Raw genomic sequence first — 26,201 nt, 5'->3', positions numbered from 1 at the left:
GTAGGAGGAAGCAATATATTTGTTGACTCTTCTAGAAACGGACGCTCTCTAAACTTAACAGTGAACCACGTCGTGATGCAGAACACCTCTTTTTCAGCGTCTGCCACGGGAATTGGTTGATCATGCTGTCGTAGTTACTAAATTAACCAGTGACGAAACGTGCTGCTCTTCTTAGGATTTTCCGTCTTTCTTCTATCAGTCGTATCTGGCACGTATCCCATACTGGTGCAAATGGCTCTGTGCACTATGGGACTTAACATCTGCGGTCATCAGTCCCCTACAGCTTAGAATTACTTGAACCTAACTAATCTAAGGACATCACACACACATCCATGCCCGAGGTAGGATTCGAACCTGCGACCGTAGTTGTCGCGCGGCTCCAGACTGAAGCGCCTAGAACCGCTCGGCCACTCTGGCCGGTTATCCCATACTGACTAGCAATTTTCGAGTATTGGTCGAGCGAGGGTGCTGCAAGCTTCCTCATTTGTTGACGGATTACATTTCTTGACGATTCATCCAGTGAATTTCAGGCTGGCATTTCCCTTTCTAGCAGTTGGCTTTGTGCGGTCTGTTGCAGCTGACTGTTCAGGTATCGTGTATGTACCACCTGCATACGCGGCATCTCACCGCAACATCCTGGCATCATACACAGCACATCTTCCAATATTAAGAACATTACTTCCCTCAGCTTCAGAGAGATTTATATACGACAAAAAGCACGTATTTCGCAGCATACCTGAAGATATGACAGTCAATTGCAATGGTGTATTGCGAAGAAACGAGTTAAATGGAATAATAAAAAAAATGGCTCTGAGCACTATGGGACTTAACATCTTAGGTCATCAGTCCCCTAGAACTAAGAACTACTTAAACCTAACTAACCTAAGGACATCACACAACACCCAGCCATCACGAGGCAGAGAAAATCCCTGACCCCGCCGGGAATCGAACCCGGGAACCCGGGCGTGGGAAGCGGGAACGTTACCGCACGACCACGAGATGCGGGCGGAATAATAACAGTGTCGGGAACTACTGTCGGGTTAGGAAGGAAATAGCAAGACGTCGAGATCGTGTAATAAATACGCAAATTCGTACAGCCTTCTAATGTAAAAACAGTCGCAGAAATAGTTGTGCAGCAGAGGGAAGGGTCAATTACATGTTGCTGTTGCAACTGTCAGGTGTGGCGTGGAAACACGTGTCAGCGTTAGAAATACATTCCTCCGGGAATTGAACACTTACATAATACACACGTTCGCGTGGCTATCCCTCACATTTGTACTTTCTTCCTTTTATGCATGCGGTTCAGCTTATCGTCGATATAAAAGTCATTACGTCTGCCTCGAACCAAAGGATATACAATGTGCGTCTAACAAGTTCGATGAATGCAACCGGTGTCTAGATAGCAACGTGGGAAAAACATGCACTAACATATGTGTAAGCGCACGGAGAGTCACTGCGGTAAACACCACGTAATTTCGATCAAACGCAGTTGAAGCACATTCACTGCCACACCAGTAACCCGTACGGATTGTCTCAATGTGTAACGAAACTACATATGAACGACACTGTCTATTACAAAGTTCTAAAAATGGCATTGGGGATGCCCGTAAGTGAACAGGACAGACGTTGTGAAGATAATATTTTTCAGAGTCAAACACGAGAGTGGTCGACGTCCACGTCGGGCTCGACCGTCAACTGGTATAACATCGTGCAAGCGCGACAGATGATGGCGCAATACAGGAGACGATTATGAGTTTGATATCGGAGCAACTGGGTGTCGCAAACACAATATTATACTCATCATTCACAGAGATTTGCTTGTAAGCAATAGATTGGTTTCTGATTTGAACCATACAAACTGTGTGGAGGCAACATTGTTGGCAGCTGGCACTGGTGCTCGTGAGTACGATCTATCTTCTCAGCCGAACATCATCAAGAGGCATGAGTGTCGTGTTACCAGTTTCATCCAGAGTGGGATTAGCGGAAGGATGCAGCTCGAAGGTATGTGACATTAACTCTTCGATCGATTAAAATAGAAACCATCATGACAATTTTCACTGCTTTAAAGTTGGTGCTGCATGTATTTTGTGGCCAGTGGAAATTATCTTGAAGCCAAATGAAGAGTTTTGTAAGAACAGCTTTAGTCTCTTTTGAAACCTTTCACAAAACTGTTCAAGAATTGTTTCCATAACAGATTCCATCTTATTTTTCAGAAACAAAAGCAGTGTATCCTATCTGTAAGGCAAGCACGGAAAACTACAATTCAAATAAAGTAGTACATTACTAGTTCATAGAAGGACGTAAAGCTTCCTAGAGACAACGCTCAAAGAACGTTAAATATTTAAAAGTTTTGATCTAGAATTGAATAATTTTTCGCCTTATTTTATAACGTACATTTTATTAAGAGGATATTAAAAACAACTCCTCATTGCGACATCAGTTTGAGAATCCTGACTGCGTCTTTATATTGATTCTGTACAATCATTTTAGCAAAACGTTATCATTTACTCGAAGCCCTGCAACTACTTTAAACTGAGCTACATGCACAAACCCCTTGGTATTAATCATTGGAATGAGTATTCAATAGTTGGAAACATATAATTGCTATAATCCATTTGTAGCCATTATACATATATGTGTGTGTTGCCTGCAACTTTGTTCGATTCTGAACAGCATGCTAGTGGAGCACCCAATTTCAGTGTGACAGAAGTTTCATTTCATAGTAAACTCTTGAATAGAGTGAAAGTTTCATATTGATGTGAAATGCTTGGTTTTGCCTAAATTTCATGCTCTCCTTATTACATTAGGTGTTACTCCACCAAGATATGCTAGAAGGCTTTGTAGAGTTAGAAATAAGTTGTAGAGATTTCCTGGCGGAGAGCTGCATTGGTGTGACGAGATAGCTCAAACTGCATTAAGGCGTTTAAGAAAGGACAAGTTTCTAGGTCTAATATCGTTGTAGGTACACACTTTTAATCTTCCAGGATGTGTGAATCACCGTACTTTTAATAGTGTATATCTTTATAGTATTCTGCATCCAGTTATTAATTTTAATAAACTATTAGGTGAACTAAAACGTATAAATCGGACATACCAGTATAGGTATGTAGTTTTAATCTTTCAGAAGATTTTAATCTCCTTATTTCTATAGTTACAGTTACAGTATTCTGCACCCAGACATTAATTTTAACGTACAGTGAGGTGATGTAAAACGTATAAATTGCATATACCAATGCAGGTATATAGTTTTAATCTATCATAATTTGTTAATTTCCTTATTTATATGGTTAAAATTATAGTATTCTGCATCCAAACATTAATTTTGACGTACTATGAGCTGATACAAAACATATAAATCCGCTATTAAGTATATGCACTAACTCACATACGCCTGGAGAATGTTCAGATGCCTTATTCGAAGTTCATATTTCGGGCGTTTTATCTATGAGATTTTTAAATATGTTAATAGTAATTGGTGTGTTTATTTTCATCGAGAGCTAACATGATATAAAAACCTAGGCAGTCGAAATTTTATCATATTGTATTGTTTCGGCGTTATTGTATTTAAGTATTTCTTCAATGATGCCACGCACTCTCCGTTATCAGCATAGATAGAAACGGATCAGATGATTTTGTGGACGCGTGCCAATTTTTATGATATTCTGCTCTGGTTTTTGCGATTTCCGTTTATTTCGGTTATTTGCGTTCGTTCTAACACTGCGTTGTGAGCTTTCAGGCTTCATTTATTACTAATCCAATAATTACCGATATTTCATTATGTCACATCAGGTGTATAAAATGTTCTCTCTCTTTTTGTAGCTGGATGTGGAAAATGTGGCTCGGAAAACTGGCATATTGCAGTAATATGACTCATTCAAACTGCTCAATTAAAAAACTGCTAGACCGTGTCTAACCTGGCAATGAGTGCACGTAAGTCACGTTAGATGCACGTGATGGGAATACGAAAGGAATAAAATGGGCGCCAGTGTTAAAGATCATCATTTTTGTGTTTCCGTGCACAGAGAATGGATAAAGTTGTTGCTTTAAATGAGAAGAGTCGATTGTGACCTCCCGACATTTGAGTATGAGTATCAGGGAACCATAGAGGCTTTTCGGTTTTTAAAATGGTTCAAATGGCTCTGAGCACTATGGGACTTAACATCTGTGGTCATCAGTCCCCTAGAACTTAGAACTACTTAAACCTAACTAACCTAAGGACATCACACACATCCATGCCCGAGGCAGGATTCGAACCTGCGACCGTAGCAGTCCCACGGTTCCGGACTGAGCGCCTAGAACCGCTAGACCACAGCGGCCGGCGGAATTTAATACGTCGCAACCATCAGTAATAGAAAAGAAGAAACGGCAGAGGTTAATATTCCGTTGAAGTCGGAGTGTTTATAGCTGTAACTCTGGCTGAGGTGGAAAAATAAAATGACGAACATCGCCTCAAATTACAATTGTGGATAAAGAGATTTAGGGAAAACGCACGATCATTGCGAGGACTAGTCGCAGAGATTTAATTACCACCTTGAAACATTCAGGCGTGTGTGTGTGTGTGTGTGTGTGTGTGCGCCTATGTGAAACACGGTGCCACAATGCTGTGGGAGGGGGGAATGACGTCAGACTGTATCACGACTATAGACATTTATCTGCAAAAAAACAAAAGCTTAACTACACCACTTTATTTTTTCTAGGTGATGATTAAAATTTTATGACTACCCCTCGTAGAATCTATTTAAAGTGAATGCTGATACTGACCTAGCAGATTAGACGGCTCTAGATTTCGGTGCTTCACTCAAGAGCGTAAACGCTAGTCGCTAGTCTAAATTATAAACTAATGTAGACGTCGAGATGTGGTACAACTGACAGCGAAGTAAATGCTTCGAAGTCCATTGTTTGAAATTAGCCTGAAAAGCAGCCTTGTTGTTTCTCCTATTTCTGTACAACAGACAAATGAACATTGTGACTGGATCTTGGAGCACTGAAAAATAATTGGCTCTTTACTGCATCTCGTCTCCTGTTAAAATACGTCTACGGTCATTCGAGAGAATGCTTGATGAACAGCAAACACACATGTGCTCTCTTTATTATGCATAGACACTTGTTGTGTTACATAATAGAAACAACTGTAACACTTCATGACCAACTGAAGATATCTAACAGTGATATACGATTTATGGTACATACCCAAAGGAGTTAATATTTTGTTGCATGAGTAACGCTTCGTATCTACGAGGTATTGAAATAATTATGTCCGAAAAGGTGGGAATATTAGACATAGAGTGCGTGATACCGGAGGACATAAAGGATTATTCGTAAGTACCTCCAGTGTTTCAGAAGACGACTGCACAAAAACCACAAGACAGTGAAAATAGACACACATCAGTGGACACAGCATCTCTCAAGTTTATAAATCAACCTACAGATGCTCAATATGGGCTTCGTTTTTGACATGGAAAGTGTCAATTCTTGGGTGCAAGTCGTTGGCGCTACGTGTCTGGGAAGGCGTGAAGGCATTCGACGTTGCGAATCTGGTAATTGAGTTGGCTATCTGCAGGTGTGAACTAACACGATGTGACAATACGGTGACGAGGGGCAACACGGAAGTAAGATGACAGCACAACCTACTGGTGCAATCTGTAATTATATGATTTCTGCTATGCTTTAATATGCTTTCATTTACCAGAGGGACACTAATACATAGCGATAACAAGCAACAAATTCCTATTGGTTCTCTGATGACCAACTTTGGGACGCATATGTCCTGTTGTTAGTCACAGGGTTAAGTTGTCACTTGAAACTTTGTCGAAAATTACGTATCTGTGGCTGTGTCACAAATTCATTGTAGGTGTGTGCGGAATCTGGGAATCCCAATTTTCCTCGTTTTTTAAACGTTGTGATACAGGATAGATCAAAAAAGGAGGAGGCCATTGTCATCGCGAATATCTAGCGAATCTTTGTACTGAGCATCACACTGAATGATTATTGAATAGCTTCCGATTAATCATAAATAGGAGACAGTTAATGAAATTCATTTATCGGTTATTCAGTGTAATTTTTTTATTTATCTCGGGTTCAGTGGGAACATGGGACCCAAAGCTGCTAGGTAATAACGTAATGTTCGGAATGCTAATAAAAAACTAAAATTTAACAAATCACTAAGAAACTGACGAAAACAGAAACCCATCAGCTGCTATTATTTAGTATCAGGCATAGTCACAGTTACTTAGTATGATGCACAAACATTAAGATTATATTAAAATTGAATTAAAAACAGTCTTGACCGCAATACTGCACTCAAGACTGTTTTATTCTAATTTAAAAATATAATCTAGACCGGAGATATTCCCCTCGAGCAATGTTTCCAAAAATTATAAAGATTGTAGATTATGATGAATATAGTAGGCAACAACAAACTACTAAAATTAATCATTCTCTGCCACATCATACTGCGTCGGTTTTCTAACTAATCTTGCTGAAGATCTTCTATTGTATTCCTGTGTTATCACTATACTTGTTTCGAAAATCACTTTATAAAGCTCACATAAGAAAATTTTATACATTTTGGAAAACAACTGCTTTGTCATTGATCTCCTCTGAACCGATAGAATTTTAAGTTAGGGGAGAAGCAAAGCCTAAGCTATTTTAAAAAAAATTAAGAAAAGCTCTGCAGAGCATTTGATGCACTTGAAAATGCCTTCTGTGGTCTCAAGGAGTCGTTAAATTATTCACATGAATTAAAGAATTCGGGCTGTGGAATGAAATGGGCAAAAGCGACCGAGAAAGTAGCAACACGAAATACTGCTCTCCATTTACATAATCCGGTGAGTTTTTCGCGCGCCTTCCTTTTATATTTTACTGGAAAATGGTGAATTAATGCAACATTCAGTGTGCTTCTGTTAGTACCGTGCATTTTCGACTGACACGAAACTTTTCCTTGTGTAACAGCCCGAAGGGATTAACACGTTCTGGAAAACAACGGAACGAAAATTTTGGAGCTGTTCCTTTCTCTGGTTACCAGCTGCAAAACTAAATGTTACAGTGAACCAGTAGTCATTATATTTGAACTTGTGGTCGCTTTTAAGCGTTTAAGCGTTTCACGAGCGTCCTTGGTCTTGTTGCGTGGTAGCGTACAGTAATGCAAGTAAGATTAATATCCTATAATTTTTTTTATCTAATGTTCGTCTACCTTACACAAGGACATTAACGAAAGAATACAGCAAACGTGTCTTTTTAACATAATGAGCAACATATACTTATCTGAAATAATTTCACGTTTTTTTTCATCATACTATTGGGTTTTAATAGAATGTTTCAAAAATGGTTCAAATGGCTCCGAGCACTATGGGACTTAACTGCTGTGGTCATCAGTTCCCTAGAGCTTAGAACTACTTCAACCTAACTAACCTAAGGACATCATCCATGCCCAAGGCAGGATCCGAACCTGCGACCGTAGAATAGAATGTTTATCTAACTGCGTACTGTTGGTATTTCGTAAACGGCTTCACCAGTTCGCCGTCTAGAATCGTCTGTACTTTTGAATTTGGTTGCATCAAGACATGAACAGTGTTTAGTTTCAAGTCCTATTAAAATATCAGGGCTCTCTCTGAGGCATTAAAAATTCATGTACGTCAAACAGCACAGTAAACATTCTGAAACGCTGTGTGAGAAGGTAGAAGAGAAGTTCATTGACGGATCCAGGATTCTAAAGAAACTAATAACTATTTGAACAACACCTTCGAACATAAAAATGTGATAACCGTTCTTAGAAATTCAGTTGGTTACTCATTTTAATAGTGGAATAGTTATGAATCGAAAACTCGTTAATAGACCTCATTTTGTGATACGTGTTACATTTTCAGAATGTAGTACTATCGGAAAATTGAACATGTAGCTATAGAATTTATCGAGTCGGAAGCACTGAGGACACAAGCGAAAGAGCACTAGTTCGCTTGGAGGCACACAAGTAAAAGGAAATCGAAAGTTGTTGTTTCCAGTCGAATATTAGTCGAAAGTAATTTGAAGAAACCATGGAAAAATCTGAACTTAGAACTACTTAAACCTAACTAACCTACGGACATCACACACATCCATGGCCGAGGCAGGATTCGAACCTGCATCCGTAGCGGTCGCGTAGTTCCAGAGTGTAGCGCCCAGAACCACTCGACCACACTGGCCGGCCCTTGCGTTAGTCTGCACGGCCATCCGCGTGGACTGTATAAGGGTTAGATTTCACTAAAGGGAGGTTTCGCAGAATGTGGACACTGCGATGTTTGCGAACGTCTGGTTAAGGTTAACCATTAATACGCGCTCATCTGGGTCGAAAACTGAACGAAGGGAAGCGGTTTGATGGGCAAAGGTGGGGGAAAGGGGGGGGGGGCAGTGTTAAGGCAAGCGCCAAGAGAAAAAGAACTCTGCGATAGTTGGGTCGGGGAGTAAGAGCAGTAGCGGATATTTTGTTGACTGCGACAGGTCAAGCAAGGGTAGGTCATGTTGATAACAGGAGTCGTGCAAGCGGATACCGTGTGAGTGCCATAGGTTGTTATATTGAAAGGAGTGCGGTGCAGCAGCGCACTGCGCTGCCTTGAGCCCTCTGTTGTGCCGTGTCGTTAGTGATTTAGCACACCATCATCAGGCTGATGCCGAACGGCGGCAGCTCGCTGTTTGTCTGCGTCTCCTATTACCGCGTGGTGCAGTTTTGCCGCAGCAACTCTGCTCTCTCGGCGTACTGCGATGCAGATTCGTCAGACAGGTGCAGGCCGTTCTCTCGCGCACGGGAGATATATGCTGCCTATTTGTCTTGTCTTCCCTTCGCGCTGGTCACACCCACGGCTTCCGGCATCGCTGCCGTTGCCGCTGGGACGACGGATGTCTACTTGGTGCCATTCTCCTGCGGCGCTGCTGGGGCACCCGAGCGCTCTTGTGCGTGGCTGCAGCAGCGTTTTCTGGGGTCTGAAACCCTTCTGCTGGTCGTAGGCCTCGAGCGAGGGCTGTCTCAAGGCATCGTCCTCCTCTGCAGCCACGGCTGCTGCCATGACGGATTTGAGGGCTGTTGTGGCTTCCTCCACGGCGGTGCGGAAGTCGACGCCACCGTTCCTCTCAGGGGTGGGGGCTGCATCCCGTCCGTCTGCCTCTGGGCGGTCGTCCCCGAAGCTGGGGGGCGGAGCTGCATCTGCGCTGTCGGTCTGCTGAGCCGGGCTGGTCTGCGCCCGTCGTCGTCGTCCTTTCCGCTGCGTCGGTGCGGCAGCGGCCGCCTCGCCTCCTTCGGCACGGAGGTGGCTCGAAAAAGCCGGACAGCCGTCGGCAGCCGTCGCTGGCGCTACTATCGTGATCTCCCGAGCACTTGGCGCACCGCACCGCGTTGCGGCAATACTTGGAGACATGGTCCTGGCGCTTGAAGCACTGGGGCTGAGGATCCGTACTGGACGGCAGAGATTCTCCCCTGACAGGGAAGGCCAGCAGCTTCCGCAACGCGAAGATGTCGCCCTCGCCGTCGGCAGTTTGAAAGGTCACGGTGTAGATCGTCGGTCTCTTCTTGTTGGTCCAGTTAGTGCAGCCTTGCGAAATCGGCTAGCGACAGCCCTTCTCGGACCACTGCCTCGTCACAGCACCAAGGCAGTCCAGCTGGGAGTGCCTTGGTCGTCTTCTTCCTTCCAGAGGAAGCCACGACGCACGAAGTGGAAAAACTGAAAATCAGTCACGGATCACTTTCAAAAACTTTGTACTACATTCTGGCTGTTTCACTATGACCCCGAGACGAAGATACAAAGCAATCCGTGGAAATAAGTGATTTTACCACATCATCGTGCGCGGTGACGATGAGTATTTTTAGGGCCTGCCACGGTAATGGTGATACAAAAAAAAATTGTTCAAATGGCTCTGAGCACTATGGGACTTAACTTCTGAGGTCATCAGTCCCCTAGAACCTAGTACTACTTAAACGTAACTAACCTAAGGACAACACACACATTCATGCACAAGGCAGGTTTCGAACCTGTGACCGTAGCGGTCGCGCGGTTTCAGACTGTAGCGCTTAGAACCGCTCGGCCATCCCGGCCGTCGGTATGGTGTTATCATAGTATACTTGTAAAACGTCATAGAAGCATAGTGTCGAAATCTTCCGACTAAGTTAGAGGAGGCTGTCAAGGCGAAGCTTCGCGGTAAGTTATTTCTGCACAAGACAAAGTCGCACGTGCTGATTCTATGGGTTATCAGATTTTGGCTTCCCCAACCACTTATTCGTCAGACACGGCAACCAGCGGCTTCTTCCTCTTTCCTTGGATTATGAAACCATTGTGTGGCAGACGTTTACAGAATGACTATGATGTGAGCATCGAGGTAGAGCATTTCGTGAGCAGCCAAAAGTCAGACCTATACAACCACGATCTCCGAGAAATTATCCATCACGTTGAGAAAAATGAGACGCAGTTAATGGTTAATACCCAGAGAAGAACTAACAACATCACTAAGTTTCATGGTCATGATATGATTATTTTTCGAGTTTAGAATTAGAACCTTATGAGCATTCTTCGCAAAGCCATCAATGAAGTTTTTAGCTCAAATGTTTTCCCCGGGAAAACTGTTCAAAACGATAAATATTAAAACACAAAGTAATTACAGACACGGATAGCGTGTGGGAGTTGATTTAAATCAACGGGGACAGTTAAAATTTTGTGCCGGACGGGGTTCGACCCGGGTCTCCTGCGAACTAGGCAGATAGACTAACCTCCAAGCCATCTGGACATAGTAGCTATCACAACTGCACAAACTACCTAGCACGCCTCCCGTCACACCCAGATTCTTAACTTACGCGCACACTGCCAACGTAGTGCCCCTTGCCCAGTATCCTAGTTACTCACGGCAATTCGCCGATTCTCTTAAGAGTCCACACCTGGACATGTCCGAAAGAACAGACATCGCAATAAATATTGTTCTTCAGATGGTTCCAGTTGTATTAATGTGACTACCGTCTATGGTCGAGTCACTTACAGAGGGCAGGGGCAGCACTAGCAATGGAGCACGCGGATATCAGTGCAGTCGTTGTTGCAATGCGGAAACCGAGCGATTTATCTGACGTCCATACGGCCTCGATCATTTGCTTTCGGGCCAAGGATGAAGGCATTTCCGAAACGGCTAAGTCTGCGAACTGTTCGTGTGCCGCCGTGGCTAAAGTATATAGTGCGGACCTATCCAAAACCGGCGCCTAGGCAAGTGTGGTGCAACACTGGCCATAGATGACAGGGCTGAACGACGGCGGCAGAGATGTGTACGTGCAACTGTTAAGCAACTGACCGCGCAAATGAACCAAGGGTCTACCAACAGTGTCTCCTCAACGATTGCTGCGTGTGAACCTCCGCTGCAGGCACCCTGGTTCATACACCCATACCGACTACCGCTCATCGGTTACGAAGGCTGGAATTTACACGCCAGGAGAGTAACTGGACGTCCACTGAGTACCGACAGGTGACCTTTTCAGACGATTTACGTTTTATTCTCAGTCGAAGAGAAATGTTTGAAAGCAAATAGCCTGCAACAATCGTCGGATGGGTCCAGCCTTGAGGAGGGAGCTTTTTGATCAGAGGAACGTTTTCGTGGCGTTCGCTGGTTGATCTCTTCATTTTGGAAGGCACAATGGGTCAATAAAAATATTAACCTATTCTTGGCGACCATGTTCCCCTTTACATGCAGTCTGGTTTTCGTCGGCATGATGGCATCTACCAGCAGGACAATGCAACTGTCACACAGCTCGCAGGGTACGCATGTGCTTCGCAGAGCACCAGGATGTGTTTATCGTACTACCCTAGCCATAGAACCCAATCCAGGAACTGTGGCTCCACCTCGATAGGGTTACACGCATCATGAATCCTCAACCGAAAAATCTAGCGCAGCTGGCCACGGCACAGGAGTCTGCATGGCTTCACATTCCTATCGGTATCTTCCATAATCTCATTGACTATATTCTTGCGTGTCTCAGAGCGGTCACCGCAGCAAAATTGATTATTCTGGATTTTTGACCTGAGGCCACAGTGATATGACTGGAAAGTGTAAAAGCAAACGGAGAAGGAGCGAGGCTATATACAGGGTGTTCCAAAGTCCTTCCGTCAAACATCTAGTGGTGATAGATCACGTTATACAGCATAACTTTTGTTAGAGACAAAATATTCGCTGTCGCCTACCAGAACGCTAGGCGTCCTTTAGTATTTGTCGGCCATGGGATAGTGCGATTTCTCTGAACTATCTGGGTCTACTAACGCGATGTGCTACATAATACCTACCCCTGTAAATTGATAGAGTGGTTTTCAACAGGAAAACCCTAAGAATGAGTGACTTTAAGAGGCAAAGTATATTTTAGAAGCGAATCAGGAACTAAAATTTTGATGGGCCTAACCATTTTAATACGGAGTAGATGACTTGATTATAGACAAAACACATTGTATGTGCACGCAACAGGCTCATAATCAATACAAAACGACGCTAAGCAGTTCCGGGGAGTGCCTGCGAATATTTTTTCTCTCAGTTGCTCGCCATCACGTGATCTATCAACTACAGACGATTAATACAAAGATTTTGGAACATCCTGTATACCAGATAACACCTAGAGCTGTTGGCCGCAGTTGCCGAACGGTTCTAGGCGCTTCAGTTCGGAACCGCACTGCTGCTACGGTCGCAGGTTCGAATCTTGCCTCGGGCATGGATGTGTGTGATATCCTTAGGTTAGTTAGGTTTAAGTAGTTCTAAATCTGGGGGACTGATGACATCAGACTCAGTGCTTGGAGCCATTTGAACAATCTAGAGCTACGCGTCCTGTTGGCCTCGTCAATGCAGTGAAGTGATGGTATCTAAGATAGTAGTGGTGGAGGTTGTGAATTATGCACAAATTCATCAGTGTACGTACTGTCATTTCCGAACTTATTCTGCAGGTGGATATCGTAAAGCTATCTTCGCTGCGCTCTTCAGTTTGCAGCCTTTACACTCACCTGAAAATTGCTCTAACATTCTAAGACGTGCACAGAGTGGTATGCTTTTATGTCTCACTGATGCATTCAGAAACACCTCAATTAAGGTTTTTCTAGTAGTTTTGGTCATATGACCGGTGACATCTCCGTCGATGACTTGCCGTCCGGTTAAGGCTCTGCAGGGTGGGCGCGCCGAAAATTAACAAATGTAGAGGCTGTCACACCTCTGTTGACGAACATGGCAAGAGGTTGGGATTCAAGTTTCATAGGCCACTGGACTTTTGAACTGATGCCCAACCTAACGGATGAGCACCAAACGAATCATATAAGTAGCAGTAGGTGGAAAGTAAACTATCTAATTGGACAGAAAACTTAATCCCAATATCCTAAAGGAATTAGGAAGCTAGGAAAAGTCCGCAGAACATGAAATATTGTACTACACCTAAGACATGAACGTAAGAGCCGAAGCCATTTATAATCATTATAAAGCAGAAAATACACAAATTCCCAACAAGTGGTCTAAAATTGGTCTAGTAGAGGGTGTTTTGTTCCACTACTACGAGCTGCAACAATTGAGATGTGAAGGGCCATCGGCGTAAACCGAAATTTCAGAACTGGAGAACTGTTAGGAAAATCGTTCAAATGGCTCTGAGCATTATGGGCCTTAACATCTGAGGTCATGAGTCTCCTAGAACTTCGAACTACTTAAACCTCACACATCACACACACATCCATGCTCGAGGCAGGATTCGAACCTGCAACCGGCCGAGGTTCGAGTCCTCCCTCGGTCATGTGTGTGTGTGTTTGACCCTAGGATAATTTAGGTTAAGTAGTGTGTAAGCTTAGGGACTGATGACCTTAGCAGTTAAGTCCCATAAGATTTCACACATATTTTTGAACCTGCGACCGTAGCGGTCGCGCGGTTCCAGACTGAAGCGCTTAGAACCCCTCGGCCAATCCTGCCGGCAACCGTTAGCAGAAAATGCTAAAAACGAGTAAATGAAAAAATATGATTGTGGCAGTGAAATTACAAGTAGTAGGAATCCTATTGAAGAGGTCACAATATCAGCCTCAACGTCAATGACGTCCGCCAAGAACACAAGGAGGGCAGCAATATCAACAGACCAACACGTCCCATCACAATGAAAACGGGAAATAAAACAAGATTTTAGTGTGTCATGCCAGAGACAGGCGTCTGTACTACCATTTCTTGGCATCTGCAGACTTTGCAGCTGAGTGGCACACCTCTTTTAATAGAAGACAACCATAATCAAAATATGATCTGAAACATAATTAATGGAGCATACATGGGATTCCGAGTCTCTTGGGTTCATGAACCCCGAGACAGTTTAGTAACAGGCACATGTGTAAATAGGCGCACATGCCAAATGCATCTCAAACACATTAATTATTAATACGCATCCAGGCTAATGCATATGATGGAGTGTAGCACTCCGTGTTGCTACGTATGCTTCAAGGCCCGTGGAGGCTTACAGCGAACACTTGCTAAATGCCGCGTCGCTGCCTGCCGTCCACTAGAATGTGGGGTTTGTGAGGCATGAATCAAATGGTCTCCAGCACTGAAACTATGCTTTTCTGCCCGCATGTTCGTTACACCTAATTTGTTCCTTACCATCAGAGATTGTTTCCAGGAGCTTGTCTCCGTTTCTCAAAATGGTTCAATGTAGTTAGTACAGGATGCATTAATATTTTGCCCTTGTTACGCATAGGGCAAGCCTTATATAGATAGCAGCATAATAAAATGGGAATGGTGCTACTCTGGCGAAGGGAGACAAGGTAGTTACAATACACACATCTTCAAGCTATGAATAACATAAATGTAAACTCCTTCCACAGGTTCTGTCGGGCCCCTCTGCACCGAGCGACCGACTTCTCATCCTCCACCGTGGGGTCAGCACGCCGCTATCCTACCCATTGTCGGTTAAGCAGCTCCTCAACTGGTATCACGAGGCTGAGAGGACACTGTTCCAGTTCTCCCGCAGCCGAAAAACCCCCTGGCAGCACCGGGAATCGAACCTGTGTCCGCATGGCAATCAACCGCGCCGATCACGCAATTGCGGAGGCGATCTAATCTAAGACTCAGCTGGTAAACAAGAGCTCCAATCTGTTCGTGGTAGCAGGTCTAGAAGGTAACTCGGTCGTGATGAACTCTCTCTGCAGACAATGACCGATTAAAAATTTACTCTCGATACTGGAACGATAATACTGCGAAGGAAGAAAGGAAGATTTAGTTTTAACGTCCCATCGATATCTGTGTCGTTAGAGACAGACCACAATGTTTCAAGGATGGTGAAGGAAATCAGCCGTGCCCTTTCAAAGGAACCGTCTCAGCATCTGCCTTGAGCTAATTAGAGGAATCACGGAAAATCCAAATCTCGATAGCTAGAGGCGGATTTGAGCCCACGTCCTCCCTAATGACAGTCCAGTGTGCTAACCACTGCGCTACCTAGTTCGGCGATAACACTGCTATAGTACATTCGTATCACACTATTTTCTATTCGACGTCCAGTTCCGTGTCTTTCAGGAAGCAAAAAAAAAAAGTGCAATGTACAAATCTATATTTGGATCTCTTTCAAATACTTACAGAAGAGCGTCGCCTCCGACCATAAACACACAGCGGGTAAGGACCGGAACGCTCGCCTTTCGTGTCAGGCTGCAGTTTGGTGTGGCCAGCAGCATGTCGCATCATTTGCATGGTAACTCCGACTAAAAGTTTCGGTCGTAATATTATTCTTAAGTGTGCCAGAATATTTAGTGTTTCGGTCACAGATAAAGATTAAAACACGGAACTAGCGAGTGGCGCAATGCGGCTCAGATGCCTTTCTGCGGGTCCTTTACCTGCCTCGCACGTTGTTTTGGGGAATCTAATGGGTTGCGCTTTTGTCCACCCAACACTGATGCTCTTTTCATGTGCTGTCAAACAATCTGTAGGTTAGTAATTCTAAAGATACTGTAAAACCACTAACACACTTACGATTACAGATTACCACGCTATGGTACGTCAGTTCCTTTTATGAGTGTTTACAGCAATGCATTATTTAATAGGAAATCCTAAAAAGCGTAAAATACACTAATGGGCATTAAAATTGCTACACCACGAAGATGACGTGCTACAGACGCGAAATTTAGCCGACAGGAAGAAGATGATTAGCTTTTCAGAGCATTCACACAAGGTTGGCGACGGTGGCGACACCTACAACGTGCTGACACGAGGAAAGTGTACAACCGATTTCTCATACAGATACAGCAGATGACCGGTGTTGCCTGGTGAAACGTTATTGTGATGCCTTGTGTAAGGAGGAGAAATGCGTACCATCACGTTTCCGACGCTGATAAAGGTCGGTTTGTAGCCTATCGCGATTGCGGTTTATCGTATCGCGACATTGCTAATCGCGTTGGTCGAAATCCAATGACTGTTAGCAGAATATGGAGTCGGTGGGTTCAGGAGGGTAATACGGAACGTCGTGCTGGATCCCAACGGCCTCGCATCACTAGCAGTGCAGATGACAGGCATCTTATCCGCATGGCTGTAACGGATTGTGCAGCCACGCCTCGATCCCTGAGTCAACAGATGGACGTTTGCAAGACAACAACCATCTGCACGAAGAGATCGACGACCTTTGCAGCAGCATGGATTATCAGCTCGGATACCATGGCTGCGGTTATCCGTGACGTTGCACCACAGACAGGAGCGCCTGCGATGGTGTACTCAACGACGAACCTGGGTGCACGAAAGGCAATACGTCATTTTTTCGGATGAACCCAGGTTCTGTTTACAGCATAATGATAGTTCCATCTGTGTTCGGCGACATCGTGGTGAAGGCACATTGGAAGCGTGTATTCGTCATCGCCATACTGGCGTATCACCCGGCGTAATGGTATGGGGTGCCATTGGTTACACGTCTCGGTCACCTCTTGTTGGCATTGACGGCACTTTGAACAGTGGACGTTACATTTCAGATGTGTTACGACCCGTGGCTCTACCCTTCATTCTATCCTTGCGAAACCCTACATATCAGCAGGATAATGCACGAACGATTTTTGCAGGTCCTGTACGGGCCTCTCTGGATACAGAAAATGTTCGACTGCTGCCCTGGCCAGCACATTCTCCAGATATCTCACCAATTGAAAACGTCTGGTCAATGGTGGCCGAGCAACTGGCTCGTCACAATACGCCAGTCACTACTCTTGATGAACTGTGAGATCGCGTTGAAGCTGCATAGGCAGCTGTACCTGTACACGCCATCCAAGCTCTGTTTGACTCAATGCCCAGGCGTATCAAGGCCGTTATTACGGCCAGAGGTGGTTGTTCTGGCTACTGACTTCTCAGGATCTATTCACCCAAATTGCGTGAAAATGTAATCACATGTCAGTTCTAGTACAATATATTTGTGTAATGAATACCCGTTTATCATCTGCATTTCTTCTTGGTGTAGCAATTTTAATGTTCAGTACACCCCTGACTGGAAACGGTGCATCTTAATCACCTATCGAAAGAAGTACACCATATCCTCTGGTGAAAGACTACTTACAGGACTGAATAGGAAACAGTAAGGTTTCCCTAGAGACAAAGTCCTTATTGCCTCAACAGATAATGTGCTTCTAACTTCTTTCCGAATGACGTCGTACTGAGCAATTGATGAGAGTTGGTAACACTGGTATTCTTACCAATTCGTGAAGTTGCAAGAACTGGAACTGAAAATACGCCGATACGTTAGCTTGTAGGATTACTGACGGTGGAACATAGTGTGTTCAGACCGCACCAGAATCAACCGTGACGCATTAAGTTGCGCGAGTGGGTACATTTTTCGTTCGATTATTGTCAATTAGTGACTGAACTGCACTGAAGCACATAGATTAACAGTATGCAGCTTACATCGTTGACAATGTTATGATAACGACAAAAAGCAATATGTAGCCTCAGTTCCAACAGAGAAGCATACGAGTTTACGATTCCTGGAGGGATTCTAATTTAAATTCCTTCTATGAATTCGGACACAGCTGCCGACCTGGCTTGAGCAGCAGCGAATATTAAGTCTAGCGGCAATAAATAAATCAATGAAATGTAGTACTTACTTTGTTAAGGAGAAGGGAAACGTCAGAAAGTTACATTAGTAGAGGGAAGTCGTAGAAGCAGACGGGTCTTAGGACTTACGGAACGCAGACCGTTTTAAAGGAGACGGAAGAAGAGGAAGCACATTGAAGATGCAGACCGAGGAATAAATTATGAGACTAATTTTGAATGATTCATGAGTACTTAATGAGGTTTGAAAAGAACAGTAGAGGAGACAAAGCCTCAAGCAGGTAGCGAGAAATGAAATCAGAGAGCTCTCCAGATTCACAGAGGCCTGTATGCAACATTAAGTCTGCCGGGACACATATGTTGAGAAAGTCTCTAAAATCTCTCCTACAGACTGCGAACTTGAAGCCCTTTGAATATTTCCAGGCAGAGCACAGTACTATTTGTGACAGCAATGAATCTTCCTGAAGACATACTGATTTGTAGCAGTACGAATGTTCGACATTAACGCAGTTAAAGAATGGTCACAATGCCACTCGCGTTGTCCCGTCGTTGTGCATAACCTACCTTAAGCATGTCTCAGTCTCGTACAAGATATATACTAAGATGGTATCTGTTCTTTCGGACAGATACCATCTTCTTATATATATATAGTTAAGACTCGCTGGCCACTTGACCATCTTCTTCTTCTGTGCGAATGTACAACAAGTGCTCGAACTCTTACGGGAATCGGAAACGCGCCGCGAGTAATGGGCATGATGAGCGGGGGCACTACGAATGTAGTGGGGGAAAATACGTTGAGAACGTGGGTGTCGCGGGAGGCGTGCCAGAGATAAGTCCCTACAGTCGCAATATCCTTTGTCCTCGGTGGCTCAGATTGATATAGCGTCTGCCATGTAAGCAGGAGATCCCGGGTTCGAGTCCCAGTCGTAGCACATATTTTCATCTGTCCCCGTTGATGCATGTCAACGTCTGTAAGCAGCTAACGGTTGTCATTTCATTGTAATTTGTACAAGATCATTTTAGAGTGCTTATGAAACATCGGTGTCTATGTATCGGGCAGATACTGAAGTACTTTCGCGACGAAATCTTTCGTCAGTCAGTTGGCCCACTTACGTCAAACGTTTTGAATATATTAACAATTAGTACAAGGGTGAGAATTTACGTAATACAAAAGAAGGAGATATATGTTATGTACGCAGTTTAAAGTGCTAATGCTTGGCTCTAGAAAGTAATTTCCTCGTTAGACATAATCGGTGCAGATGAGAGAGTGTTGTAGTTAAGGCACTGATAACGAACTACGGCTTTGGAACAAGTGTATTTGTAATCTTCTTAATAATGATCGCATATCTTCATCGTTGTCGAATAAAAACTAGTGAGACCACATCAGCTGTTTCTGTATGTACACTAAAAAAAAAAAGAAAGAAATAGCGATTGTTCACGGACGAGGTGAGTGAATACTACATATTCTCCCGGTTACACTACATTATATGCAGATACGTCTACCAGTGAGAGTGCTGCGTTTGTGCCAACGTGCAAGAGCTCGTTTTCGTTAAGAGATATAATGCAGGAACAGACACTGTTTACAGTATTCTTTGCTTAAGGAAAGTTTTTGCATTATGGACTCAAATGATAACTGGTGTGCAAAACTTAAGAAAGAAGGGCAGTTTCGCATTTTCCAAGTAACATAACTCGATGAAACTTGGACACACATTGAAAAAACTGCAACAGAATAGCACAGTACAGTACAGTACAAAACAGAAGGAACTAAAAGAAATACGCAATGAGACGTACATAAATACCTTTACTGAAAGACAATAATTATAAAGAAGTCACCGCGATTTGTCATGATTCTGAACATTAGCAATTGCGCGACATGGTTCTTAAAAGGGTGAGTGACCACCATGAATGGCAATGCATGTTCCAAAACGTGTTCCCATTTCGGCCACAAGGTTGGGAAGAAGTTTCTATAACAGGGCGTCCCATTCCTTCACCAGCGCGGTTGGCAGCTGTTGAATGATAGTTGGTGCATGCGGACGTACTTCAGTACCTCTGCCCAACACATCCCACACGTGTTAGTTGGGATCTGAGCTTGGGAAACGAGCAGGCCAGTCCATCCGCCCAGTGTCTTTCCAGGCCAAGAATTCCTCAAAGTGTGCTGTCCGTGTGTCATCCATAAAGCTGAAGTTAGTGCCGAATGCACCCCTCTCAGGTCCTAGTTATAGGGGGCGATTTATATCATACACTATGTGATCAATGACTATGTAGTCATTAGACATCGTGAGAGAGCAAAATGGGGCGCTCCGCGGAACTCACGCACTTTGAACGTGGTCAGGTGATTGGGCGTCACTTGTGTCATATGTCTGTATGCGAGAATTCCACATTCCTAAAAATTCCTAGGTTCACTGTTTCCGATGTGATAGTGAAGTGGAAACGTGAAGGGACACGTACAGCACAAAATCGTACAGGCCGACCTCGTCTGTTGACTGACAGAGACCGCCGACAGTCGAAGAGGGTCGTAATGTGTAATAGGTAGACATCAATCCACACCATCACACAGGAATTCCAAACTGCATCAGGATCCACTACAAGTACTATGACAGTTAGGCGGGAGGTGAGAGAACTTCTATTTCACGGTAGAGCGGCTGCTCATAAGCCACACACCATGCCGGTAGATGCGAAACGCCGCATCGGTTGGTTTAAGGAGTATAAACATTGGACGATTGAACAATGGAAAAACCTTGTGTGGAGAGACGAATCACGGTACACGATGTGGCGATACGATGGCAAGGTGTGGGTATAGCGAATGCCCGGTGAACGTCATCTGCCAGCGTGTGTAGTGGCAACAGTAAAATTCGTAGGCGGTGGTGTTATGGTGTGGTCGTGTTTTCTATGGAGAGGGCTTGCAACGCTTTTTGTTTTGCTTGACAATAACAAAGCACAGGCCTACATTGATGTTTTAAGCATCTTCTTGCTTCCCAGTGTTGAAGATGTATCCGAGGATGGCAATTGCATTTTTCAAGTCGGTGTTACACGACAGTAACATCCCTGTAATGGACTGGCCCGCACAGAATCCTGACCTGAATCCTATAGAACACCTTTGGGATGTTGTTGAATGCCGACTTCGTGCCAGGCCTCACCGAACAACATCGATACCTCTCCCCAGCGCAGCACCCCGTGGAGAATGGGCTGCTATTCCGCAAGAAACCTTCCAGCGCCTGACTGAACGTATGCCTGCGAGAGTGAAACCTGTCATCAATGCTAAGAGTGGGCCAACACCATATTGAATTCCAGCATTACCGATGGAGGGCGCCACGAACTTGTAAGTCATTTTCAGCCAGGTGTCCGGACACACATAGTGTATCTGGATTTGGGTATGGCACTCCTGAAACAGTCGATTACATACGGATATTCTCATGACAGTCGTAGCACCCTGACGAACGCGAGTGGAAATATCGTGGAACAATGTTGATCCTCCCGCTATCGATTTCTATTTATTGCACGAGGCATAATACAACATTTTCATGAACAAACAATATTCAAATGCGATTTCTGATTGAGAAACCCACTGCGTGACCTTCCCTCGTTTACAGATGGCTTTACTACTACCTAATTTATGCAGATGTTCTGATGTGCTAATCATTTTTAAATAACCGAGGATGCAGTACACTTCATGTGAGTTTGATGCTTGTTGAATGTCACCTTCATAGTCTCTTTATTTTGATGGCCAACAGGGGTACTTTAGGGTTGGGGTTGGGCTGTTTGGGGAAGGAGACCAGACAGCGTGGTCATCGGTCTCATCGGATTATGGAAGGAAGTCGGCCGTGACCTTTTAAAGGAACCATCCGGGCATTTGCCTGGAGCGATTTAGGGAAATCATGGAAAACCTAAATCAGGATGGCCGGACGCGGGATTGAACCGTCGTCCTCCCGAATGCGAGGGGTACTTTAGATATATCCCACTATTCTCTCGTAGTGGACGAGGTGTTGTGTATGTCTAGGTTCTGGAAGAAATGGAACAATTTTCTTGTAAAAACATTGTGTTGTAAACTGGAGTACTTATACATAAAAACTTACATACAGCGGATCTCTATGTGCACCATAGAGCATTGCATACAGAGTTACGTGTCTGCATACCCTCCTCGACACTTTGTGGAGCATCTCAGTCGTTGTGCTTTGAAATGTTACCTCAACATTTTTGTGCAATTCTTCATTAGTATTGATACAACGCTGAGCCACATGGGATATAATTTTTCCCTATTTAAGTTGTCTGCCGTGGTGAGGTTCGGGCTTGATGGTGGCCATTTCGATGAGACTGAGATCTTACTGAACCACCCCCCCAAACCCAGTAGTCTCGAAGTAGTGCAACAAGGAACTCGCGCACCTCAATAGCAATGTGTGCTAGAGCTTTACTCTGATATAACCATTCATGACACCTAGCCTTCGAGCTGAGTTATTAACCGTTTTTGTCATATGACTAATAAGAATTTCCATTCATTTAATGTGGTCCGGAAAAGTATTGTGTTGATATTCAGGCCCACATCATAATATAAGACGCGTTGATTTCCAACAGTTGCACATAATTTGGATTTTATTTGGACCGAAAACCATATTTCTTCAATGCGAACTGCGATATTTTACACATTCATCAGAAAATGTCAATGGCATTTGGAAATTGTGCAGACAAAGCACTGTAGCCTGCAAGTCGCTACTCCATGTCGCTGTCAGATAATTAATCCACAAAAAATGTTCCCAATGTCTTCATGCAATACTGACAACAATGCTTTTCGATACATTCAAAGCTGGAAACCAATTATACAACTCCTTGCTTAGGGCAACATGAGCGATTACTTTAAATGTCTAGGTGTGCAGAGTTGTTCATTGGGGGAGTACTTATTTGTGTTTGAAGAAGTGGTGTTCCAAATGGGTTTCAATGTTCTTAGCTTTGTTACTGGTTTCTAACATCAACCTTATTATAATCTCATAGACACGATTAACATTTTGGTGCAGCACACGATAAAACTATCAGCGCGCCACCGATTCTGAAGGGCGGACCGACTTCGATTTCAAAACGGACGGTACACAACAGACAAATAAAGATCTAACGTTGTTATCTTTGACGCCCCTGAGAGTAAAGCCGTCGCGACTACGATGAGTGCGGGTAGGTTGTCGTGTCATATTTTTGTTTTGATGGTGATAATGAAAGGAAAAGAACAGAGTGAAACGTACACTGTCTGATCAAAATTATCCGGACATCACTGCGTAATGCGGAATTGACTACCAGATGTTGCGAGGGCCGAACCCATCACTAAAAAAGATGGCGGCGACTATTGTGTTGTCAGCAGAGAAGCAATAAGAGCAGCATGGGTCGGTCACAGCTCGGTGCCTTCGAACGTGGTCTATTTTCTGGATGTCACCTGAGTAACAAATCCCTCAGGAACACTTCAACACCTCTATGGGTTCCCAAGTCGATTGATGGTAATTTGTCTGTGAAGTGGACGCGCGAAGAAGCAAACACAGCTAAACCATGACCTGGCAAACCTAATGTACTGAAGGCCAAGGACCATCGACTGTCATGGAGGCTGGTTGTAAAAAAAAGCATGAAATCCGTGTAAGGAATCACTCGTGAGTTTCCAGTCGACGGATGCATCTTCGTCAACAGTTTCACATACCATCTCTGTGAGAAATTGCATGGAGGTTTGTAATTATATACAAGACACTGGCGCAATGTCCAGTTAGATCTATGACGGCGTAGAAAGTTCAACTGAACTGTTTACAATGGACGCGCAGATACGAATAAGCCACACATTTCTGTGGTCAGTGCTAAGCAAAGCTTGAAATGATGTGAAGAGCTACGACACTGGACAGTGAATGACTGGGAACCAGACGTTTGGCGTGGTGAATCATGCTGTATCCTGTGGAAATACGGTGGAAGGGTTTGGATTTCGCGAATGCATGCGAAACTTTACCTGCCATCGCGTGTAGTACCAATAATGAAGCACGGAGAAGGTGGTGTTACGGTAGTAGAGTGTTTTTCGTTGTTAGGATGTGGTCCCCTTATTACGCTTCAAAAACATTTAATGCCGGAGGATAGGAACACATTTCACAGCACTGATTACTGCATCAGTAGAAGAACACTTCGGAGATAACGATTGTATCAGCATCACAGTGTACCGTGAAATAAAGCAGCATCTTTGAGACATTGGTTTGTGGACAGTAACAGTCCTAGACTGCCCTGCTCAGAGTCCCGACCTGAACCCAATGGAACACCTTTGGAATGAGTTAAAACGTCGACTTCGTTTCTTGATCCACCCGTCAACATTATCATCATCACTGATTTCTGTTCTTGATTAAGAATGGCTGCCATTCTTCCACATACATTCAGACACCTCATTGAAAGTATCCCCGACAGTCCTCTAGCCATCGTCTAGCAGAGGGGTGGGCACACCGGCCACACTTCATATTAATATCCACCAGTCGTTGTCCGAAGCTTTAGATGAGGTAGTGTAGCCTGCTTCTGTGAAACAGTACCCGCGGGCCCCAAGATGAATGTTTCCAGTCTACGGATGCATCTTCGTCAACAGTTTCACAGACCATCTCTGTGAAACATTGCATGGAGGTTCGGAATTATATTGAAGACACTGGCGCAATGTCTGGTGGTGAAGGACTATACATAAACTCTCCTATTACCCTTGCGTGTCAAATACTGACAACTGAAAAATTTTTCCAACACTAGGATTCGAACTGAGAGGCTAGAGCCCCCGCACAAACGTGCGTAAGTAGCCTCAGTTGTCGAGGTTGATCAACATGAGATCATAGTTTCAACGAAAGTTATAGCATTGTTAATTCTGTGTAATCACAACCGAGTGAAGAAGCACACCGACGAGAAACACTGAACCCGCACAGGATAGTTTTTCTTAGTGGCCCCTTCAATTTCTCCGTCCTTCGTACATTCGATCTTGTGATCTATCTTTAGTGACGTCGTCATCGACGGGACATTACAGCCTACTTTTTTTCCTTTTTTCTTTCGGTTTATTCAGTAATGACCAGTTACTCGACACACGCCAGCCGCTGTGGCCGAGCGGTTCTAGGCGCTTTAGTCCGGAACCGCGCGACTGCTACGGTCGCAGGTTCGAATCCTGCCTCGGGCATGGATGTGTGTGATGTCTTTCGGTTAGTTAGGTTTAAGTAGTTCTCAGTTCTAGGGGACTGATGACCGCAGATGTTAAGTCCCGTAGTGCTCAGAGCCATTTGAATCATTTTTACTCGGCGCATGCTCCGCTGTACTGAGAGCACATTTATGCATCGGAACCACATGAAAGGTGCTTCAGTTCGTTATATGTTTCATAGTACTTCGCCCTTTCAAGACACATTGAATCGTACTACAGAAACGACTTGTCCCCTTAATAAAACATTTTGCGTTTGCGCAGCACCGGTGGTAGAAAAGAACATTGCTTGTGTTAAATGCAGCCTTGTAACTAGCGTGCATGATATATGAGTACAGAGTTCGACGCTGGTCTCTCTCCAAATCCCTTCCTTAATTTTTTATTACACAGCGGGAGCAACCTGTTGCATGCGGTCCATTCATCAGAGACATGTAGGCCGTATGCTAATTGCTTTTAATAATGATTTTCCAATGAAAATTATCTTGGTTTTAGTGCTCTACTCTACATCTAAACTCCGAAAGTCACCTTATAGTGTGTCGCAGACTCTACACTTCACTTTTCGGAATGTGCAGGAGGGTACGTCTGATACCCACTATCTTTTACACCATTTCGTGTTTCATTCGAGAATCGTGCGTGGGAAGAACAGTTGTCGGTGAGCCTCCCTGTGAATTCCAGTTTCGTCAGAGGTAAGTTTCAGGAAGTAATGTGTTGCCACACACTTCTTGGAACGTATGCTCTCGGAATTTCAACAGCAACCCTCTACGTTATGTGCGTTCTGGAACACCATGAAGCAATTTAAGGAGTGAAACAACATTGCATTTTCTTATACATTGGCACTGAGGTTTGGAAATGTTGAATTGAAGCCGATACTGAATGAGACCGTACATATATACTTCCAGAGAAAGATAGTGATGCACCCAGAAGACATGGATGTCAATTTAGTTTTGTACATTTACACAACATCGGCGCGTATTTAATTGATTCGAGTAGTAACTCTTTGTTACAGGTAGAACGGCCCGCAGAGAGCCTTAGCGTT

This window comes from Schistocerca gregaria, chromosome X, assembly GCF_023897955.1.
Source record: "Schistocerca gregaria isolate iqSchGreg1 chromosome X, iqSchGreg1.2, whole genome shotgun sequence".
Classification (NCBI taxonomy): Eukaryota; Metazoa; Arthropoda; class Insecta; order Orthoptera; family Acrididae; genus Schistocerca; species Schistocerca gregaria.
Note: the sequence above shows the minus strand (reverse complement) of the source record.